General features: G+C 45.4%; 2 pseudogenes; both read left to right on the forward strand.

Moving 5' to 3' along the window:
• Nucleotides 1-957: 957 nt before the first annotated feature.
• On the forward strand, nucleotides 958-1074 carry LOC136642292 (5S ribosomal RNA; annotated as a pseudogene).
• A 6916-nt stretch (nucleotides 1075-7990) lies between these two features.
• Nucleotides 7991-8109, forward strand: LOC136642646 (5S ribosomal RNA; annotated as a pseudogene).
• Nucleotides 8110-23144: the final 15035 nt, after the last annotated feature.

Consider the following 23144-nt stretch of genomic DNA (forward strand, 5'->3'; position numbering starts at 1 on the left):
GGGGGGGGGGGCTAATTGTCACCACACTAAAACTAAGTTAAAAAACTGAAAACTAAAAATAACAACTAAAACTCAACCTAAAAAGCTAATTTTTAGCTTTTAGCTTTTTAGTTTTAGCTTTTTAAGTTTAGTGGTTATCTTTAGTTTTCAGTTTTTTAACTTAGTTTTAGTGTGGTGATAGTTAGCCCCTCCCCCCCTTAGGATTGGTTTAGGCTCATTAGGTAAAAAAGCTAGACCATGGCACCCAGCCCAAAAAACTGTCAAGTTCAATATGGATTTCAGTCATATTGCCTTAGCATGTTGCCTTAGCATGCTTTACCATGCATAAGCATATTACCTTAGTATAAGCCTTAGCATGTTTAGTCTCTTCTGTCTTCCAGACTTTGCTCAGGTAACATCTGACCAGGAAAAGGTCCTTCTCTGTAGTGGGACACTTTTCCAAAGGAAATTCATTTGGCTGCTGAGCCAACAGTTGTCTAGTGAAGTGTGTGTAGTGGCATTGCTAGGGACTGCACCAGTTGATGCGCATGGGGGTGGTGGTGACACCACTATTCACCAAAAAATTTTCAATCTTAGCATTTTCTAGTCATACCATCATGTAATAAATCAATCAACGTGTGATGTCATGCAGAATGGCATGAAACAAACCACACTGAAAAATCACTATTCTATCAAAAGTTAGAGCCAAAAAGCCACCCAGGCAGGGCAATGGTACATCACCATGCCCACTGCCTGGGGCGTCGCCCCACCCACTGCATATGAGGAGGTTCATCATAGGCCCACTGCATAGGAAGAGGCCCTGTGGTAGCCTCCTGGACTGGGTGATGCAAACCCTAGTGACGCCACTGATGGTGTGTGTGTTTCAGCAAACGTTGGTTTCGTTATCAAGAATATACTGTTTTTTCAACAAAAAGTAGTTCACAAAGCAGTTTACATTGCTAAATCCTAGCTCCCTGTGGCAGCAACTGTTACCCTGCACGTGCCTGATCTCGTCTGATCTCGGAAGCTAAGCAGGGTCAGGCCTGGTTAGTACTTGGATGGGAGACCGCATGGGAACACTGGGTGCTGTAGGCTTATACCAGCGTCTTTCGAGACTGAAGGTTGCCAACCAGCTCCCTGTCCCTAAAGGACACTGAGGGCCCCATCCTATTCTACTTTCCTGCTCTGATGCAGCTGCAGTACAGCCCTGATGTAAGGGAGCAAACATTCCCTTACTTTGAGGAGGCCTCTGTGAGGATGCACAGGGCCCCCACAGGATGCAGCACATACCCCGTTGGCACGGCTGCATCCGAGCTGGAAAGTTGGATAGGACTGAACCCTTCACATGAAACAAAATGCAGAAGAGACACCAGCAACAGCCACTGGAAAAGACACCATGCTGGACTGAAGAGGGACAGTTGTTCTCTCACTGCTAACTATAAGAAGACGCCACTTTACTTGCCAGTTATTGCTACAGATATTGTTGGATATTATTTGTTCGCAAGTTTATTGTTGCTGCTTTGTCTTTTATTATGAGGCTGTGAGTTGGTTGTCTGTTGCATGCCTTTTGTTTACTTTTTAAAAAACTGCTATTTATGATGTATTAGTGCTGCGGCTGTCTCCCGATTAAGATGTCATGTTCCATTGGGTTGCATTAAAAGCTGCTGTGCAATGAGATTGGAATGTGGAAAGCCCGTCCTTTTCTTTCTAGGAGGTTATCTGCTTTTCCACTCCACGGATCTGAATTTCAACCGAAACGCCACAAATGTTTCGGGTAGGATCACTTTTAGGAATGTCAAGGCATAAATCAGACGCGTGTCCAAATGTCATGGCTGTCCATTGCTTTTGATGGGAAATATATTTAAATGCGTATGTCACTGCAGATGCTCTCCTTTCTGCAGGAGGTGTGTACAGGTGCCTGTCTTCGTTTTTAAGAAGGGGTTAATAGCTTGTGCAATAGTTTCTGCATTCGGTCAGCGGCAGGTCTTTTCCTAACGGAAAGTAAATCAGGTAGAGCTGGACAGATGTGTTCAGGCTAATTGTCAGCACGGGTAGTGTTACGGCATTGGTACCCTGCAGATCAAACCTGCTGAGTTGCTGAAGCCAACCTAGATGTATTTTTGGCATGACTGGTGCATGGCAGCATTGATGTTGAGTGCCTTGGAATGGTTTGTGAATAAGTAAGTAAGTAAGCAAGCAAGCAAGCAAGCAAGCAAGCAAGCAAATAAATAAATAAATAAATAAATAAGATGCTGGAACCGAGCACATATTAATTCAAATGTTTTGAAGACTTTTCCCAGTATTTTATAGCACCATTTCTCCATAGCGTTAAGCATTTGCAATGAAGTTGGTGAGAGAAGCTAAGGTTGTGATCATTCACAGTCTTATTTATCTCGATCCAAAGATACCCAAAATAAGATGTGGCCTTATTTATAGGTATGGATTTGCTGACCAAGCAAGATATGGCTGGGCATGAAATTTTCCAAAAGTCTCACCCTATATTAAGTGGACCAGTGTGTGTGTTGTGTGTGTGTGTGTTAATGCAGGTTTGTTTTTTTTTCTAAAGGGCGCGCTTAGACTGAAAAGAAATCCAAACTATGACATAGAATTGACCCACATGACATGCCCATGATTGATACCACTAGTTACCAATTATTAACTTGTTAATAATAAGTTAATAATAAAAGTTGTGCACAGTCCGGTGCAATACAGTTAGGCCAGCTTCAGGTTGGAAGCAGAAAAGAGAAAACGAGTGCTTCGACTATGTTCCCCAGCCCTTGCTCTTTGCCTGCCTTCAGCTTGTCAAAAAAACAGAACCTGTCAAAAAATGCCAGCAAATCCAGTGATACCTTTAAGACCTTCACTCTTGCCTTTTTCCCAGTGTCAGCCCTCATCACTGATGCTTTCTCCTGTAGAGGATCTCACAAGTGGGTGCCTGAGTTTTCTGCAATGAGAAATGGAGGAGCAGGAGGCCTCAATGATGTGTAGTGGAACCTGTGAGTAACAGCAAAGAGGAAATGAAAGGCAAGCCTAGTCCAAGCCCACCTGCTGCTGGCTAGGTATGTTGCCAGCCTTCAGTCTCGAGAGACTATGGTATCACGCTCTGAATGGTGGTTCTGGAACAGCGTCTAGTGTGGCTGAAAAGGCCAATTTGGGAGTGACAATCCCTTCCACACTGGGAGCAAGTGCAGTCTGTCCCTGCTATGGGCCTTCCTTCTTTGCCTCTTAGCCTCAGACTGTTGGCCAAGTGTCTCTTCAAACTGGGAAAGGCCATGCTGCACAGCCTGCCTCTAAGCGGGCTGCTCAGAGGCCAGGGTTTCCCACTTGTTGAGGTCCATCCCTAAGGCCTTCAGATCTCTCTTGCAGATGTCCTTGTATCGCAGCTGTGGTCTACCTGTAGGGCGCTTTCCTTGCACGAGTTCTCCATAGAGGAGATCCTTTGGGATCCGGCCATCATCCATTCTCATGACATGACCGAGCCAACGCAGACGTCTCTGTTTCAGCAGTGCATACATGCTAGGGATTCCAGCTGGCTAGGACCGTAAGGTTAATTACTGCCCCTTGTGCCACACAGATTTTTACTGCCCCCAACTCCTCCACTGTCCCCCCATGCTGGTTCCCTGTGCCTCCTCCCAAGCTTACCTCTTTGTCATTGCAACCACTCTCCTCTTTGACCTGGTCTTCCTGCTCTTTGCCATTTCCAAAGAGAGAAGAAGGAAAAGGAGAGCATTGAGGGGAGGCCATTTTTTAAATCAGGCAGGGAGCCAGGAGCAGGAGAAGAGTGGCAGCAAAGGTGGCATTTGGGAACTGTAGGGCTGGCTGCTAAAGAGAACTGATGAGCTGAAATGACCGACAGAGGTGGAGGAGCCACAAAGGACCCTGGGACTCACTGGAGCCAATTAGCAGCCAGTCCTGCTTGAAAGTCTTCAGCCATCTCTTATGTGTCTGACCGGTCAAGTTTGACAGCTGCCTTGGTCTGCACCTGAAGAATATCATTTCCACTTTCTTTTTCTATTATGGCTTCAACTTCAGCTTAATGAAATTAGGGATATAGAGTTGAAAGGGACCTATCAGATCATTGAATCCAACTCCCTGACAATCCTGGCTGTCCACAATGACATTCCAATAGATGGCTATCCAGCCTCGACTTAAAGACCTCCAACAATGGAGAGAATACCACCTTCTGAGACAGACTGTTCCACTACTGAACATTTTGTATCATCAGGAAGGTCTCCCTAACATTTAACTGAAATCTTCCTTGTAATTTAAACCTTCCTACCCTCCAGTGCAACTGAGAAAAAATCTGCTCCATTTTCTATGTGACAGCCTCTCAGATATTTATAGATAGTTGTGTCACGCACACACCCCAACCATCTCTTCTCCCAATTAAACATGACCAACTCCTTCAACCTGTCCTCATGGGACTTGATCTCCAGCCACCTTTAGTGGCTTTCCTCTGGACTCACTGCTGTTTGTCAATATCCCTCTTAAACTGCAGCACCCAGAACTGGATGTAATATTCCAGGTGGGGTCTGACCAACACAGAAATCAGTGGAGTCATTACATCTCACAATCCTGTTACTACTGTTGTTGCAGCCTAGAACGACATTTACCTTCTTTGCCACCATGTCACATCTCCATCTAGCTTGTCGTGTAATAAAATGCCCAGGTTTATTTTTTCCACACACAAAGGCAAGTATTTCCTTACCTTCTTTGCCACCTTACTAAAGGGTAGAGCCTCCATTTGCCTGAAGATTAACATCCACAAGGTCGCCAGTTCGAGGCCACCGGCACCGTGCGACCTTGAAGAAGCTGGCAAGCTGCAGCTGAGCTGTTCCATCTGCTCAGAGCGTGGGAGGATGGAGGCCAGAATGTTAAACCAGATCGGAGTGTAACAGCTTGAATGTGGTGGTTCTTGAAAGAGAGAACCTTCTTTCAATTTGTAAAAATCCCTGCGTGGATTTAATAAGCCTGCCTGTGTAAACCGCCTTGAATAAAGTCTTGAATAAAGACCAAGAAAGGCGGTATATAAATACTGTATATTATATTATTATTATTACCTTCCTTACCTTCTTTGCCACCATGTCACATCTCCATCTAGCATGTTGTGTAATAAAATGCCCAGGTGTTTTTTCCCCCACACACATAGGCAATATATTTCAGGCAAGTATTCCCTATCTCATAAGTATGTGTGCTTCTGGTTTTTTCTAGCCAAATGCAGAACTTTACATTCATCTGTGTCAATGTGCATTCTGTTTGCTTTTACCTAGTTTTACCTAGTTTTCTAACAATATCATCCTGCCCTTTGAGGTATTAGCTTCCCCTCCCAGTTTATATATAACACAGGGCCTAAGAGAGAGCCCCGAGGGCACTTTTCTCCAGGTCAAGGATGAACCATTGACAAGCCCTCTGTCAGTATGGCCCATCAGCCAGGCACAAATCTACCTGATGTTAGTATCATCTAGCCCACACCCTAGCAGGATGTTATGAGGTACCTTGTCAAAAGCCATACTGAAATCCAGGTACATTATTTTCACAATATCCCTCCAATCTAGTATCATAGAAGAAGATAAGGTTTGTCTGGCAAGACTTGTTCTTGAGACATATATGGAGTGCCATTTGCCATTAAGGAAAAGTCCTAAGAGGCAAACTCTGGGTCCGTTCTCCTCTCCCAAGGTGAGGATTCATTTCTTGGGGATGGGGTTAGAAACTGGCAGGAAGGGCAAGGAGTGGAGAAGACAAGGAGAATTAGGGAAACAGGACTGTTCAAGTCAAACGCTCAAAACCTCCATCAAGTTTTTCAAGTGTTTAGTTTGAATACTCAGGCAGCCCAATTAATTTCTGGGCCAAACAGGCGTGCATTCCCCCATCCCAAACTGAGATCAATGGCTCAAGCATGCCTAACTCAGCACCACATTGCAGCTTTGGTCTATAGCTCTGTCTTCCTTTCAGATTGATTATACGCTAGCGTTTCAGAGATATTCAGTTCCAAAAGCCAGTTCTCCTTGCTTCATTTGAAATCATCTTGGCATTTCCAAGCTTTCTCGATGTGCATTTGGAATTCATCTCTTTCCAAGAGTTCTCTCCGAGGTCATAATGTCGGCGTATGGGCTCTGATGGTGCCAGATGCATGCCCTTTTTGTATTACCCCCTGTGAGTTGTGTCAGCGTGGCTGGAAACTGCTTCAAAATTCAACCCGCCTCCCCCCAACTGCATAATAAACATGGCCAGGAACAAGAGAGGATTTTAAATGTGGATGAGGGGAAATTGCTACATAAAACATTTGCAAGAAGCTATTGAGAGAATTGCTGTAAATAGAGAGATTAGAATTATCAGACAAAAGGTACATTGGTCATGTGGTCTGATCATGGAATTCATAGCAATCCGCTTCGGTTTTGTTCAGAGCAGTGTTTCTCAAACTGTGGGTCAGGACCCACTAGGTGGGTTGCAGGCCAAGTTCAGGTGGATCCCCATTCATTTCAACATTTTATTTTTAATATATTAGACTTGATGCTACCATGGCATGTGACTGCATTGGGGAAATGTTAAGATCTGTCCTTTTAACAGGCTACTCTGTATATGCTTTTAACAATGATAGTAAATGGGACTTACTCCTGGGTAAGTGTGGGTAGGATTGCAGCCTAAGATTGTTGAAAATTTTCCTGCTTGATGATGTCACTTCCGGTCACGACATCTCTTTCCAAGAGATGGAAAGAGTGGGTGGGTTCTGACATATTCTCATTCTAAAAAGTGGGTCCCAGTGCTAAACATTTGAGAACCACTGGTTCAGAATAAGGAGTTAATATTAACCAACTTTTGTTCATGGGGCTTCAAAGTGCTGACTGTCAGTTCATGCCTTTTCACACAATCAAAGAATTTCCGTAAGCATTTTGATTCAAAAGAAAAGGGCTAACATTATTAATGGACTGTTGCCCTTGTGTCTCCAAAGCAGCTTGGCCAACATCAGTCCTGACTTGTCACAGATGTGCAAAATCTTATTACACATCCTGAGCCAGATAAATAGGAAAAAAAATTGTTAAGATTTCATCATGCACACTATTTACATCTTGACTTTTCACTTCAAAATGGGGCAGTGGACACATTCATCCTCCAAGCCAGATAGTTATGTACTTGGGCAGTTAGAACTTCTGACCAGATCTTGACGGGAGACTGCAAGGTATGATTGAAGAGCCCTTTCTGTGCTGAAAGAATGCAGTGTTGTTGCAGAGCTGTCTCATGCGTGTCTACTCAGAAGTAAGGCCCATTAATCTCAGTTCAACTTGGGTTGCAGTCCTATCCATTCTTATGTGGGAGTAAGTCCCATTGACTATAATGAGACTTACGTTTGAGTAGACATGCATAGGATTGGGCTCTTGGCTCCCAGGAAAGTGTGTATAGGATTGCAGTCGTCGGTTGTCTTTTTGCGTGTGTTTCACAAGAGGTGGTTGGAAGAATGTTCTTCTCTAATGCCAAAAAGTTTGATCATGTACACCAGGAAATACTTGCAGGAGGAAACAGCAAAGATTCATGCTTTGCAGATGGTACTATTCATTATTCCACTGATATATACTTTTTTAAAAAATAACATCCACTGTGTACAATATTTCTCTAGTACACAAAGTGCTTCCTTATTACTTATTTTTTATGGGCATCTGTGGTGCCCATGGCATATATTAACATTTACTATCCCCTATAACACCATCATTTGGAATACAGCTTCCCGCTACAATTATTATCTTCAGACTTTTTTTGAGCAGGTGTAGGCATTTCCTAGTGCAGCGGTTCTCAAACTGTGGGTCCGGGACCCATCATTGGGTCATGACTCAATTTTTGGTGGGGTGCGAAAATGACAGGGCAAATTAGGCTATGTGCATCAAGGGTTAAACAAGCTGGCACTTGGGGGGGGGGAGTTCTGCTGCCCAATCACCATTATAACCAAAGCATTTGGCATTTATAAATCAGGCCCCAGGCTCTAGGTCCTCTGAAAAGTTTGAGAACCAGAAGATACTGTATCTATAGTATAGTGACCCTGCACATGCCCGATCTTGTCTGATCTTGGAAGCTAAGCAGGGTCAGGCCTGGTTAGTACTTGGATGGGAGACCGCCTCGGAATTCCAGGTGCTGTAGGCTTACACCATAGTCTTTCGAGACTGAAGGTTGCCAACCATTATAGGTGCTTTTACAATTGACAGTTGTGTGGTGAATAGGAAGTGATCTCAACCAAGATGTTTGTGTGTTGGCCTCAGGGACAAATCACATGATCACTCAACAAGAGGTTATTTCAGCAAATGGCAATTTTAGTGATTGTAATTGTTTGTTAAAGCCCATACATGCCCCTTACCACGGCTCTAGCTAAAAGGAAATGTTTTAATTGACAATGAAGGGGATGAATTTAAGATGGTAAACTTCAGTTTTGTTAGTAAAATAGGCTGTCACTTTTCTCTTGTTCTTCTGTTCTCTGCCTGACAAGGGGCCGGCAGACTTCAGCTAGTGAACAGGGCAGCGACAGAGCAATTGCAGCTAGACTTTATATTTCAAAAAGGGGTAAGGATAGTTATTATTGTCTCCTGTTCTTCTTCCCATAGTCCCAGGTGAGGGTAATCAACAGTGGGAATACTTAATTCCTGCTATACAGTATTCTATTTTGGGATTGTAAACTGTCTGCTTTGGGACCTCAGCATCAAGCTCAACCCCCTTTAGTTGCTTCTCTCACCACCCAGCCTGATGAAGACTTCTGGAGAACTCAAAAGCTTGCTTGAGTTGTTGTGTTAGGTCAGTTGATCCTAATGAAAGTGTGGCTAGGTTTGGAGTTCTTTTTCTAATGACCCAGCATGGCCACCTGTGAACTTTTTGGAACTCAATCACTGCCAGCATGTGGTGCACTCTCCACTATGTGTTTTACGTATGTTTTACGTATGGTGTGTTCAGAAAAGCTGGTGATTGTGGGTGAGATCATTCTCATGATGATTATGAGATAATTACTAAAATTGGCTTCTGACTGCTCAAATTGATGCTGAACCAAAGCATTGCCCAGTAGAACATTCAGGGTGCATGAATTGCATCTGACCTGCCATAGGCAGCTTCATATGATCCCTGTATCGTAAATTCCACCATGGTTTCCTACACCATTTTATATTTCTGACAGTGCTACAACTCAGCACTGGAAGATAGGGGGATTTACCTGGTTGCCTAGACAATAAGGGACATTTTAGTATCTTCTCATCCTGTGCTTCCTCCCCCCCCCCCCATCACTCCAGCAGGGAGAGTTGCTTAGGCAACCAGCCAACACTCCTGTCATCCAGTGCTGAACTGTGGACCATCATAAGGAGACAGAAGAGTTGCTTGGTTGCCTGGGCACAGGGAAACGCCACCCATGCCATAAGCAAACTTGGCAGCTGTTCCCACCCCAAAATATAATCAGAAGGCTTCCCTTTGCAGCCTTTGATGTTTGGGGACCACTTTCATATTACCGACCTCTAATTCAAAGTGCTTCACCTACATTATCTTAGTAACCTGTGTTGCAGTCGTGCAGATAGGGGCTGGGGCTGGAGGGTGGTGGTGGTGGAGGCTGAGAAAGAGTGAGTTACATCAGCTCTTCCTGTAAAAATGTGAAGTCTTCCAAATACGGATCCCCCATCTCCAGCAAATTTCTCAATGAAATCTGCTGTTCCAAGGTGCCTGCAGAATTGAATTGCAGATGGCGGCTCTTTGCCCTTTTGCTGTTGACATTTTCCAGAGTGCTTGATAAGGATGTATTTTTTGATGCCTCCTCCCACCCATTTTTTTTTAAAGACTGTATTGTAACGCTCTGAGCTAGTAATCAACCAGTTTTCTGTTCCACAGAATGGTTGGCTGATGGGAGTGAATGGTTAGCCTGGTGATATTGAAAATGCATGCTTTCTTCCAATACTCCCAGCATGAGTGACTCAGGAACACCCAGAATACTTTCCTTTCAAAGCTGTTGTGGTTCTTTTTTAGACTGGGTTTGGCTCAGGCTGGGCTAGTTGCTGTATCCAGTGCTCACTGGATAATCTCAGCACATTAGAACTTCCCTCTGTGGCTCCAAGTCTACCACCATTCATAAGGGTTCAACCTCATTTCCTTTACACAAGTGAGAAGCCTGCAGTTGCCCTGGATGGTTGGCAACCTTCAGTCTCGAAAGACTATGGTATAAGCCTACAGCACCTGGTATTCCCAGGCGGTCTCCCATCCAAGTACTAACCAGGCCTGACCCTGCTTAGCTTCCCAGATCAGACCAGGCATGTGCAGGGTAACAGTGATGTACCCAAACAATTGATGATTTTTGTTAAGTGTATGCATAGTAGTTGTTTGACACATTGGGTTGCAGTGGATCTGTCAACATTCTCCATCAATCTGTACTGCTGCTCAATCAATCCTCCCTCTGTAGTAGCAGCCTACCTTTCTGTAGACTATTTGTGATCTGGATATCTGATGTAAGAGGACACAGACTGGTGCTGGCCTCACCAGGCACTTGGTGGAATATGTAATTCCTCGATGAACCGGACTGTGAGTTTGTAGTGCAGGATGTATCTTTTAAGTTCTGAGTATTTAGTTTACTCGTGTTAAGTGGTGCTGGCAATATATCTGTGGCATATGGCAGGGGTATGCCTGGGTGTTTTCTGTTGTAGTTGGCATTTTGGGCAAACACTCTGACTTGTAGAGATGTATCAGGCAGGCTTTCATCAGACGCATCTCTAAGATGTGACTGGGAAGGCTTCACCTGCTGAATTTCAGCCTGGATGCATCCTCCCAGAGTCCAACATCCAGCTGAAAGGATGGGTGTGTGGAGCCTAATTTGTAAAGCCAGCATAAATATATAAGACTGTAAAAAGTCTTTACTATTAACATGGTGTGGAATTTTTAAGGGGACCACCTTCAATTCCAATTTCCATGCTTTTCGGAGCACTGTTCAAAATTGTAAGCACCATAACAGTCATCTTAAACTGGAGGCTTTTAGCTGTATGAATAATGGCTGTAAATACACACAAAAAAGTGAATATTTATGGAAGTAGAATTTGGGGATTGGGGTGTTTAATACCCCTCAAATCTTACCATCCACAAGCAGACCTACTGTTTCCATCATTCATTCAAACTGCATTTGTATGCAAATATTTTTGTTTTGTCCTTCACGTCAGCTCTTCAGTTGAAACAAAACTTTTCTTGGCGACATCAGCATTAACTTTTGTGTAGGCAATTATGATGTAGACAGCAGATGCTAATGGCTTCAGCTGAGGAACAAACAGCAGGTGAAAATGAATTTATCAGCATCAAACTTACTTCTTGTATGCAAATCCCTCCTCTGATTCTTACTCTAATTCCAGGTAAGAATGCTACAAGGATATATGGGCAAGCTGATTCTGCCAGTGCAGAATGGTTCTGAAGCACCTCCCCTCTTTGGAAGATATATTTTCAATATAAAGCAAGGATCATGTGAATTCTTTTTCCTGGCAGCCCGAATGCTGCAAATTTGAATTTCAGGCACTGCAGACCTCAAGAAATGTAATTTGCCCATACAAAAATATGAAGGTGCTTTGAAAAAATGAAATTTTCCAGAGTCACTGGTGCCAGAATGCAGATGTAATGGGGCCTCCAGGCACAAGAGAGGATGGGACATTGAGAGAGTTCTGCAGGACCAGTCTGCAACTGGCTGTCCTACCAGTTGGGGTAGTGGGGAGGTCAGAAGGCAGCTCACACACAGGAGTTGGAGAAGGGTTATTCATGGAAGGGCTTATGAGAAGTTGTCATGCTCCTGATAGCATCATCAGAAGTACAGCGAGGTTTGAACCGGCCTCACCAACCAAGGTGTTTTTCATCACTGAACCCAGTTCTGAATGGAATCTGATCAAAAGGTTGAGCAGTTCCTAAGTGAATGGACCAGCTTGTCTGGCTTTGCAACATCATATTCTCCCTGGTCACAACTTCTTCCCTTCATCCAGCAATTTTCAACCTTTTCCATCTAACCGCACACAGGGGAGGCACTAAAATTGTCAAGGCGCACCATCAGTTTTTGGACAATTGACAAGCCTGCTGGCAGGAGCTCACATCCTCCAATGGCATGACCCTCCCTTAAACTCCCGCAGCACACCTGCAGACCATTTGCAGCGCACTAATGTGGCAAAGCCCACTGGTGGCACTGCTTCTCCCATCCATTGGCTTGTTTGCCTTCATCTGCCCCCTTCATGTGGGCCACTACCATGTTCCCTCGCTTCCTCTCTTCCCTTTAGTTCTTCTCAGCTGTTCCAAGCTATTCCATGTTAGCAGAATCGTGGGAATGTGCATAGCAGTGTGGCCATAAGGAAAGGCTGTATCTGACAGGTAGGCTAGCGCCTTCTTCACCCTGTTCCTAATCTGATTTTCCTTGTCTTTGTCTCAGTGACTCCTACTCTTTGCAGACCTCCTTTATTAGGCTCCCTTCTTCCTACATCTCTCCACTCAGATAGCCCCTTAGGGACCGATCCTCCTTCCTTTGTCCTTGCTTCCTTTCCTAGGCCCAATCTGCTGGGGTGATTCCACCAACTCTTCCTGTGCTTTTTTCCCCCCTGCCCAATTGATTCTTAGTTCCCAGTGGAAATTCAAGGTAACTAACACCATCAAAACAGCAGTTTTGTTTTTCTTCCACTTGTCAGAATCTATATTACATTTGGCACAGGGAAATGTCTCCTTGATGCCATAACATTTGTGTTACAGGGTGCCACAAAGCTCCGCTATATCTCCCATGCTATTTGACATCTAGTTGGCAACCTTCAGTCTCGAGAGACTATGGTATCGCGCTCTGAATGGTGGTTCTGGAACAGCGTCTAGTGTGGCTGAAAAGGCCAATTCGGGAGTGACAATCCCTTCCACACTGGGAGCAAGTGCAGTCTGTCCCTGGTCTGTCTCCCTGGCTATGGGCCTTCCTTCTTTGCCTCTTAGCCTCAGACTGTTGGCCAAGTGTCTCTTCAAACTGGGAAAGGCCATGCTGCACAGCCTGCCTCCAAGTGGGCCACTCAGAGGCCAGGGTTTTCCACCTGTTGAGGTCCACTCCTAAGGCCTTCAGATCCCTCTTGCAGATGTCCTTGTATCGCAGCTGTGGTCTACCTGTAGGGCGCTTTCCTTGCACCAGTTCTCCATAGAGGAGATCCTTTGGGATCCGCCCATCATCCATTCTCACGACATGACCGAGCCAACGCAGGCGTCTCTGTTTCAGCAGTGCATACATGCTAGGGATTCCAGCACGTTCCAGGACTGTGTTGTTTGGAACTTTGTCCTGCCAGGTGATGCCGAGGATGCGTCGGAGGCAGCGCATGTGGAAAGCGTTCCGTTTCCTCTCCTGATTTGAGCAAAGAGTCCATGACTCGCTGCAGTACAGAAATGTACTCAGGACGCAAGCTCTGTAGACCTGGATCTTGGTATGTTCCGTCAGCTTCTTGTTGGACCAGACTCTCTTTGTGAGTCTGGAAAATGTGGTAGCTGCTTTACCGATGCGCTTGTTTAGCTCAGTACATTGACATCTACATTTGTGATTTTCAACCTTTTTCATCTAATGGCACACTGACAAGGTGCAAAAATTGTCAAGATACACCATTAGTTTTCTTAAAAAAAAAATAATTGAGAAAATTCCCAAAATTGGTGGAAAGAATGCACAATTCCCACAATTCCCAGACTGCAGTGGATGGTGCTATGAATATTGAATATGCCTAAGGGCGCAATCCAGAGGTGGCCTTGGGCAGGCGCAAGTCCCTTGCGCTGGCCCAGAAGGATTGCAAACAAGCAGTAAATCATGTTTGCACCTCCTCATGTGCAAGCTGCACCAGCGCACGGAGGCGCACTAGCACACACAGGCTGAATCCAGCCTCCGTAGCGGTTTGCATAGCAAGCCTTGTGTTGGCCCAACTGGGCCAACACAACTGGTGGGTGGGGAGGAGGTGGGGCGTTCTGGGGCAGTGGGAGGGCAAGCAGTGGGCGGTCCCAGGGCCGGGCAGGTGGGAGTGGGAGGCTGAGCTGGGATCCAGCAGTTATCCACCTCAGAAGGTGGTGCAAGTCTGAGGAGACCCATAGGGGCCAGGGTGCCTTACCCGGAGGTAAGGGGAAAAGTTTCCCCTTACCTCTGGCTGAGCTGATCCTGGATACAGCGCAAGCCTCTTGGCAAGCGCAAGGTAGGCTTGCACCCTATGTGAATCTCATTAAGGTTTCACTTAGTTCCTGGTTATGTTGCATCAGCCATTCTCTTGTTTCTATTCGTTTTAAATACGAGGATTGCAATCCTAAAACACTTTCCTGGGAATAAGCTTCATTGAACACAATGAGACGTACTTCTGGGTAGACCTGCATAGGATTGCACTGTATGTTTGTTATGAACATAAGAACATAAGAACAGCCCCACTGGATCAGGCCATAGGCCGATCTAGTCCAGCTTCCTGTATCTCACAGCAGCCCACCAAATGCCCCAGGGAGCACACCAGATAACAAGAGACCTCATACTGGTGCCCTCCCTTGCATCTGGCCTTCTGACATAGCCCATTTCTAAAATGGCTACATTATGCCACATTATGCCACATTATGAACCCAGCCTGCGTACGTGTGCGTCCTTGGATTGCTTGTAAGATATTCTGGATACAAGTTTGTGTTGGTAATGACGAGACGAAGCTCAGTTCAGCCTATATGGTGGCTCTTAGGGCCTGATCCGGGCATGCTCTGGCAAAGGGCGTAGCAAACATGTCACGAGGCCCATCATGGCGGCTGGAAGAAGAATGGTGCTAATGGGGAGGCCAGAGCCTGTCAGCGCTGGGCCTTCATGCTAGTGGAACGACCACTGGGAGCCACCAGTGGTGAGTATCCAACCAAGTGGTGAGGAGGCACTGGGGGAGGAAGGCAAAGAGGGGGTGAAACTGAATGGGGGAGGCTTGCCCTGGGGGTGGTTCAGGCCCAAGAAGGGGGGCTGGAACAGCAGCAGAGGCTGACACTGAATTCTATCTCCTCCTGGGCCTCAGAGCCCGACCCAGGTCTCCTCAGTTCTGTACCTGCTAACTAGCTAAATAGATCAGAATCAACCCATGGGGCTGCTGGGGCCCGATAGGGGGTAAGGGTGTTGCAAGGTGCAAAAACCAAGATGTTACAAGGGATCCTAGATGTTACAAGAGATCTCGGATGTTGCACTATAATCCCAGGTTCCAAAGCAAACTCAGTAGACAAAGGTGATCAAATCCAGGCCTTTATTGTAAATCCATCAGCAAAAGGTGGTAAATCCATCCATGTCTCCAAAGGAGACTGCAAGCATTAGAAGTGGGAAGGAAAAAAGCCTCAAAGGAGACTGCTTGCACCAGAAGTGGGGAGAAGAGAAGCGTGTAACGCCCCCTTCAGCTGACTTTTATTACACTCTGGGGTTCCCTCCTTGAGACACATACATTTCTCTTTGGAAACAATTCATTGGTGGGTTCAAAACATCTGTTATTTTATAATAGGCCATCTTATACATACATCATATACAATATACCCCCAGCAGTTAGCAAATGGCACTGCACACAAACCTGACCTCATCCATAACTATCGGATGATGTACTGTGGCCTTCGTAAGGCAACATACTTCCCATTGACGTCACGGTGTGTGTGTTCATCTAAAAATTGCTGCCGAAATGATTTTCTGTGGGAAGTTGACCTTTGCAATGTGTTAATCCGGAAGTCCTAAAGTGCTGCAAAGAGATCATCATCACTGAGCTGCATGAAATACTCTGTCTCTGCTGCAGAGAAGGTGGAGTACCTCAAGACATGAGGGATGCAAACATCATCACGCTGTACAAGAACAAGGGCGACAGGGGTGACTGCAATAACTATCGTGGCATCTCTCTCCTTAGCGTTGTAGGAAAGTTGTTTGCCCGAGTTGCACTAAAGAGGCTCCAGGTACTTGCAGAGAGCGTTTATCCAGAATCACAGTGCGGATTCCAAGCCAACAGGTCCACCACTGATATGGTATTCTCCCTTAGACAACTGCAGGAGAAATGCAGGGAACAGCGACAGCCATTCTTTATAGCCTTCATAGATCTCATGAAGGCCTTCGACCTGGTCAGCAGGGATGGCCTCTTCAAGATTCTCCCCAAGATTGGATGTCCACCCAGGCTCCTCAGCATCATCAGATCCTTCCACAAGGACATGAAGGGCACTGTTGTCTTCGATGGCTCCACATCAGACCCCTTTGATATCCGAAGCGGCGTGAAGCAGGGCTGTGTTCTTGCACCAACCTTGTTTGGGATTTTCTTCGCTGTCCTGCTGAAGCATGCCTTTGGAACGGCAACAGAAGGCATCTATCTACGGACCAGATCAGACGGAAAGCTCTTCAACCTCTCCAGACTGAGAGCAAAGTCCAAAGTCCAGCTGAAATGTCTGCGTGACTTCCTCTTTGCCGACGATGCAGCTGTCACTACCCACTCTGCCAAAGATCTCCAGCAGCTCATGGATCATTTTAGCAAGGCCTGCCAAGATTTTGGACTGGCGATCAGCCTTAAGAAAACACAGGTCATGGTTCAGGATGTGGACTCACCTCCCTGCATTACAATCTCTGCGCATGAACTAGAGGTTGTCCATGACTTTGTGTACCTTGGCTCAACTATCTCTGACACTCTTTCTCTTGATACCGAACTAAACAAACGCATCAGTAAAGCAGCTACCACGTTTTCCAGACTCACAAAGAGAGTCTGGTCCAACAAGAAGCTGACGGAACATACCAAGATCCAGGTCTACAGAGCTTGCGTCCTGAGTACACTTCTGTACTGCAGCGAGTCATGGACTCTTCGCTCACAACAGGAGAGGAAACGGAACGCTTTCCACATGCGCTGCCTCCGACGCATCCTCGGCATCACCTGGCAGGACAAAGTTCCAAACAACACAGTCCTGGAACGTGCTGGAATCCCTAGCATGTATGCACTGCTGAAACAGAGACACCTGCGTTGGCTCGGTCATGTCGTGAGAATGGATGATGGCCGGATCCCAAAGGATCTCCTCTATGGAGAACTGGTGCAAGGAAAGTGCCCTACAGGTAGACCACAGCTGCGATACAAGGACATCTGCAAGAGGGATCTGAAGGCCTTAGGAGTGGACCTCAACAAGTGGGAGACCCTGGCCTCTGAGCGGCCCGCTTGGAGGCAGGCTGTGCAGCATGGCCTTTCCCAGTTTGAAGAGACACTTGACCAACAGTCTGAGGCTAAGAGGCAAAGAAGGAAGGCCCATAGCCAGGGAGACAGACCAGGGTCAGACTGCACTTGCTCCCGTTGTGGAAGGGATTGTCACTCCCGAATCGGCCTTTTCAGCCACACTAGATGATGTTTCAAAACCACCTTTCAGAGCGCGATACCATAGTCTCTCGAGACTGAAGGTTGCCAACAACAATCCGGAAGTGATTTGGTATCATGTCTCTTTAAACTCTAGAATGCAGTTAGTCCACTAAAACTCAGTTAAAATATTACTATTTGTTAGTCACTCTTATATGTACACCAAAACTGGTTCTGGAATGATGAACAAGAACAATAAAAACCAAGCTGACTAGTGTTCTTTTATGATATAACTTATACTATAAAAACTAGCCCCCTATGCATATAAGGCTTTCTAGCATTTGTGTGCAAGTGGTGCTCTGAAGAAGCCTTCAAACCAAACAGTTCAAACTATTTTTTTTTCCTGTGGTCTGAAGACAAAGAGCTTCTTCATTCAAATGTATCAACATTGTTCTGCAGTGAATCTGAGCTCTCGCAATCGGCCTGACTTTTTAAACCGCAACCGTTTTTTTTACTCAAGTTGAACATTCAGAGAGAGAGATCAAAACCCATGCTGTTTATATTTCAGGTAAGCATCTTATACCATCCTTTTACCCTGCATCAAGGGAACTGGTGTTGGCTTACTCCAAGGAGACCTCCAGCTGCCTCCTTGGCTCTGTAGGATACAGTGGTGGCTCTTCTGGAGCCATTGTACCATGGAGCAGTGGCCAGCATAGGATTGTTGACCACCCGTTGACCCTGGTGGTGTCGTTTGACCTCTTTCTGCTCATCTTAGTGAGAGGAAATTGACACCCAGTGACAGACTGCTCCTATGTAGATTGGCACATGCTCCACTGAAAACGATGCTACATGCTGACACTCAGGGCCGAATCCTACCCAACTTTCCAGCACTGATGCAGCCATAATGCAGCCCCAAGGTAAGGGAGCAAATGTTCTTTTACTGTGAAGAGGCCTCCATGACTGTCTCCCCATTTCAGGATGCAGCACACACCCCATTGGCATGACTGCATCAGCTCTGGAAATTTGGATAGGATTACAGCACAATCCTATGCATGTCTACTCAGAAGTCAGTTCCATTGTGTTCATTGGGGCTTGCTCCCAAGAAAGTGTGTATATAATTGCAGACACACACACACACACATGTATATGCTTATCTATATAGTTTGATCTAACGATATGAACATTAAAGACAATTGTAGTAGTTGGCCATGGCAGCTGAAGTGTGAATGTTTGTAGTTTCTGATAAGACACATCCAGTTGATTAACTTTTTCATTCAATCAGTGACAGTATATTGAACAGGAGGAACGCCCTGAATGATATCCTTGTTAGGATATAGGTCAGTGGTGGTCTTGTGTGACCCTTGAAGCATCTGGTGGTGGTGAAGATGCAGGAAGCTGGACAAGATAGGCCCTTGGCCTGATCCAGTCAAGCATCTGGTAGTGGTGAAGATGCAGGAAGCTGGACAAGATAGGCCCTTGGCCTGATCCAGCAGGGCTCCTCTTATGTTCTTAGCTGCAGAAATATAGAGTTGCGTTGTGGCACGAGACTCTTTAAATATATAAGCTACAATAGAACTCTCTGTTGTTCTTGCTACAGCAGGAGTAGATATCCTTCTGGAAGTTATCATGTGGCATCTGGTAATCTTTAAGATGCACACGACTCTTTCTTGCTTTTGAATAGGAAGAGTGAAGGGTGATGGATGAAATTATGCTAGAAAGTCTAATTTCATTTCATTTAGAAACACTAATCATTTTCTTCTGCAATTATTTTATAAGGTATGGAGAATGCATGCTCTTCTCAACACGGTGCATTTTAAAAGACCCCAACACAACCAAACAAAAGGGGATAGAAAACAGGAAAATGCTGTACTATGTACAGGTAACAGAAGTTAGGCTTTAAATGAGGGCAGCATTGTTTTCTGCGATACAGAAATATTATGTTATTTGCTCAGAAATTAAAACTGGAGCCCACGTTCATATTCTATGATACCAAAGGGTCGGAATGTGAGGAAGTTTAACCAAAAAAATCATTCTGTACCTTGAAAAAAAAGGGTACGGCATTTATTTTTCAAGGACTTTGATTAATTGCAATTTCTTTTACAACTTAGGGATAGCTCTATTTGTATTTCTGTAGCTTCTGCCTATTGATTAGATTTTGTATTACCCTGTACTGTATTGATTCCTTCCTTTTAAAAATATATTCTATTTGCTGGAGTTGCCAAGGATACAGTTCTGGTTTTGTGACAATAACTACTGCTCTCCATGTGAATAGGAATGCAAAGGCCTTGAGTGGTAACACTTTTGAGTGCTGATTGGAGATGGGCTCAAATCCAAACACCATTCCTGGCCTTGAATCAATGCCACTCACAGCAACGTACATCCAAAGGCATTGCTACGGAGAGGCAATTAAAGCATTCAGGGTGCGCGTTGACAATGGTTGTGAAGTAGGGAAGAGCGACGGTTTTCTGCCGTGCACAGAGTTGAGGAATTAATTACCTTCTCTCTTGGGTAATGTGGAATCAACTTGATTGTGAAGTCTATTCAACCTAATTAAGTAGATACTCCACTACACCAAGTGCCCTTAAAAATATTTGCCACAAGTAGAGATCGGCAATGTTTTCTGCCACCCCAGCTTGTGCGGGCTTAACAGTAAAGCAAGTCATTCCCTCCACCCCATAGGAAATTGTCTGTTGTTTTTTTCCCCTCTGAGTCAATCCAAATGCTGAACCAACCCAAATGGCTGGGAAAGGGATGGGTTCAGGGGCAGCTGCAAAATCCTAACCCAAGGCCCGATTCACCATTCTGGGTCAACACGGATTTGTGCCAGCAGTTTTGCAGCATGCTTCCTGCTATTGGGGGCTGACCAGACGGCCCAGGAGAGGTAAGTAAAAATCTTTTTTACTTACCTCTCCATAGGCTGCCTGACCTCCAATGGTTTTCCTTGGATGTACGCTGACATATCTGAGAATGTGTCTGACATGTCTGAGGAGACTCACCGGGCAGTTTGGGGATGGGGAAAGGGGGATCGAATCTTGGCATGTGTGGCTGCTGCTGCAATCATCTCCTTGCCCCCTGTCCATCCCACTCCCTGCCATGAATCCCACACAATTCTCCCCCAAACTGCCCCATCACTGACCTACCTCCTCGGTGGGGTGTCTGCAAACCAGTGTCATGCATGCAGGGACTCCAGACACTTGGGTGGGCAGCCCTGACATGCACGGCAACAGCATGGCTTTTGTGCAGCCTGGAACTTAACAGTGATGGATCACGAGATCTGCTACCATAAGCGCATGATAGGATTGGGCTGTAAGGCTCCAATCCTGTGTACAGTTACCTGGGCGTAAGTCTCACTGAACATAGGAGCAAATATGTCTAGGATTGCACTCCCCTAGATTGAAACTGCTAGATCTATACTTCACAAATGTTTCTAATCTTGGCCCTTTTCATATCCTGTGACATGATAATTCCATAAGTCAATTACACCTTGAGTGTAGATTTACCTTTGGCCTATCCAGAACCTACTGCCGATAAATTTTATTATGAACCCAAGTTCTAGTTCTACAGTGGCCCCTCTGAGGCCCAGGTAGATGTTACATTGCAGAGATATGCAGACTATCTCAGCATACTTTTTCTTTTTTTCAAATATTTTCTTTTTTCACATATAAAAAAACCGCTACGGATACTTTCAGCCCAATCCTATCCTCCCCACCATGCCAAAAATGGGCATTCTGTTTCCAGCAGAGGTAAAGGGAGAGGATTGGGAGGCTTCAACTGGAAAAGGCAAATTTAAATCCCTTTACCCTTACATAAGGCTCCCACTCCTCAGTGCGTCTTCAAGAGAAAGTCCAAGGAGAGAAAGTAGGCAGGGAGGCTGCAAAAAAAGGGGAACAGAATCTGGTGTGTGCCATCACTGCCCGATCTACCCCCACCTATAGTCTTCCCCCTCTCCGCCTAGTTTTGCAACCTCCCTGCTCATTCTGCCCTCCCCTACCCCATTCCCCCCTTCCCCGCTATCTTACCTGCCTTCGTTGGCTTCTGCAGATCTTGCAATGCATGTGGGAAGGCCCTTCCCACCAGCACTCCAGAAGTATGTTACCTAGTGCGCTGCCAGAAGGTGCTTTTTGGCCATTTTTGGGGCAGCAAGCACTGGTGGAAAATGTGTTCCACCAGGACTCACGGTCCTAAGAATTGGGCTGTTGGTTTGGGATAAGAGGCATGAGGAAGGGCCATGTAAGCCTTTCTCCTTTGAGTGCTTTTTTTTTTTGCTGAACATCACCTGTCCCCCCACCCCCCAAACCATTGAGCCTACAGGGGAAAAGGTAGGAGTACCTGCATCTAGTTTCCTGAAAAGAAAAATCTACTCTGAAAAACCATGTTTTGTGTGTGGCTGCCTCTGTTCTGCAATACAGGTTGAAGCAAAGAATGAATTTAATAAGGTGCCTTTTATGCCTTTTGCAGTCAATGCACCCACTACCTCTTCTGAATTTAAATAAGCTGTTGTAAAATATTAACAACAATTTGTAGCCATTTCTCTCCTCAAACTCCATCTTGGATTTCTTTATTGTCATGTTCTATTCAGTTCACCAGAATTTGTGTCCAGATAGTATTTGAGCACAACTACTTTTGAGGCTGCAATCCTGAAAAAACATTTAGTATAAGTTACTTCTGAGTAAACACGCATAATAGGACTGCACTGTTCAGAGCAAATCACTACTACAGTGTGATGACTTCAAAGTGATTTCATCGTCATCAAATTGTTGAGTGAACAACAATTTGTCTTGTCTTGAACTAAAGCTGGGGATGTGAGACAATATGTTATTTCTCAAACTCTGTTTTGTCGCAGGATGTTCAGAGTCCTTCCCGACAATTCAGGGCTCTTGACAATATGATAGTTATAGTCAGCTATTTCTCTAAAACACCAGACTTGGTGTATGGTGTGTTGTGATGGGTGAATTTACTCTTTCCAGACAGCGGCTGATTATTTCAGGCAATTAGTTGCATCTCCTGGTAAAAGCTCTCCCATCTCAGAGAAAAAGGGATTTCTTTCATGAGATGGCTCTTAAAAAAACAAACCAAAACCCTACAATGGCTGAAGGCCATTACAGTTCAGGCCTTTGCAAGCAGATGGACGGTGGCGGGGTCAGAGAAGGGAAGCCTTTCTTCTTCCTCCTCCACTTTGTTTCAGTTGTGTGTGTGTGTGTGTGTGTGTGTGTGTGTGTGTGTGTGTGTGTAGATAGATAGATAGATTCAAAAAATGGGTACCCCCTTGCAGTTTGGAGATTTACAGTTTTACAGATTTGAGCACTGCCATTTTGGATCTCACCACACCTTGTGAGATATGGACAAATCTTGTGAGATCTGGATGCTGTCACCTTGGATCTCACAAGATTTCATGAGCTGCAAGATGGCGGTGTCCAGTTCAGCTAGGAAAAAGAGGTTGTGGGGGAGTCATGACCCAGTTAAGTTTGGGAACCACTGTATAATGCCATTTCAGGATGCTACTATTTCATTCCACTGCACGTGTGCAATTGCACACCAGAATGTAGTCTTCTTACATTGGGCTAAGGCTGTGCCAAGGGGGCCTTCCCTCAAAGACATCTTTTCATTGAGAGCTTTTATCTGTATGTCTGCTCCTGGGATGAACTTGGGGCTACCCTCACAACTCTCTCCCTGCCTGATGCCCTTCTCCTCATGTAGCACACCACTTCTTCTTCCCCTTCCCACTGTAGACCACTTAAGCTTCATTTAAAGAGAGCAATACTCTTGTCTTTTGACACAGGAGAACCCCAGAAAACCAAAGAGCTCCGAATGCTTTCCCCGGCATGCCATCTCGCTAGCCTCTTTGCCACAGAAATGTTGGGCCCTTGGCAGTTGTTTGAATGACAGACGAGTCCAGCTTTAATT

This window comes from Tiliqua scincoides, chromosome 2, assembly GCF_035046505.1.
Source record: "Tiliqua scincoides isolate rTilSci1 chromosome 2, rTilSci1.hap2, whole genome shotgun sequence".
In the NCBI taxonomy this organism is placed as follows: Eukaryota; Metazoa; Chordata; class Lepidosauria; order Squamata; family Scincidae; genus Tiliqua; species Tiliqua scincoides.